The sequence below is a fragment of the Artibeus jamaicensis genome, unplaced genomic scaffold (genome assembly GCF_021234435.1).
Source record: "Artibeus jamaicensis isolate MK-2021 breed Jamaican fruit bat unplaced genomic scaffold, CSHL_Jam_final contig_456, whole genome shotgun sequence".
NCBI classification, from domain to species: Eukaryota; Metazoa; Chordata; class Mammalia; order Chiroptera; family Phyllostomidae; genus Artibeus; species Artibeus jamaicensis.
Window position 1 is genome coordinate 2347306 of NW_026521839.1, and position 765 is coordinate 2348070.

Here is a 765-nt window from a genome sequence, read left to right on the forward strand (position 1 = left end):
AAACTGTAAGTCCTTGGCCCTTGGAGACAAGTGGATGTGGATTTGAATCCCAGCTCTGTCTTTAGCAGCTGTGAATTATAGGCAAGTTATTTTTCTTCTCTGAGCCTCTGAGGTCTTTTTCCTCTTCTGTAAGAAAGGTATAATAATACAACTTGAGGGATGGTAATGAGGATTAATAATAATGTTATGTAAGACACACAGCCTCTGTGCTAAGTCATCTTAGATTCATATCTCAAATACTGTGCATACTTTCCTTTAGACTCAAGATATTTCCCATTGCAATTCAGCTTTAATATATTCGAAGCACCTATGATTATCCAAAGTTATTTGTTGACTTATTTACTGTTTGTCTTTCATCAACAAAGTAAGTTTCAGAGATCAGGTTCCTTACCTGTCTGGTTTGCTTCTCAGTCTCCAATGCTTTGAATGGTACTTGATACACATAGTAGCCTTCTATAAATAGTCTCTAAATGAGCAAATGAGAAACAAATGAATGAATAAGTGGTAGTCCTATTTATTAGGTGGCCATCTATAGTAGGGGTCAGAAACTACAGCCACAGACCAAATCCAGCCTGCTACCTGTTTTTTTTGGGGGGGCAGGGGCAGGCTTGGTCTCAGGATGAAATTTATAACAAAGATGCAATGTGGCACATACTCAGTCCCTTTGCACATGTGGAATTTTGAGTAAATCATTTTGATCTTTCTACATGCTGCTTCACTGGGAAAAGGGAATGCCAATAACCAATATGCAGTTATTGGCAATAA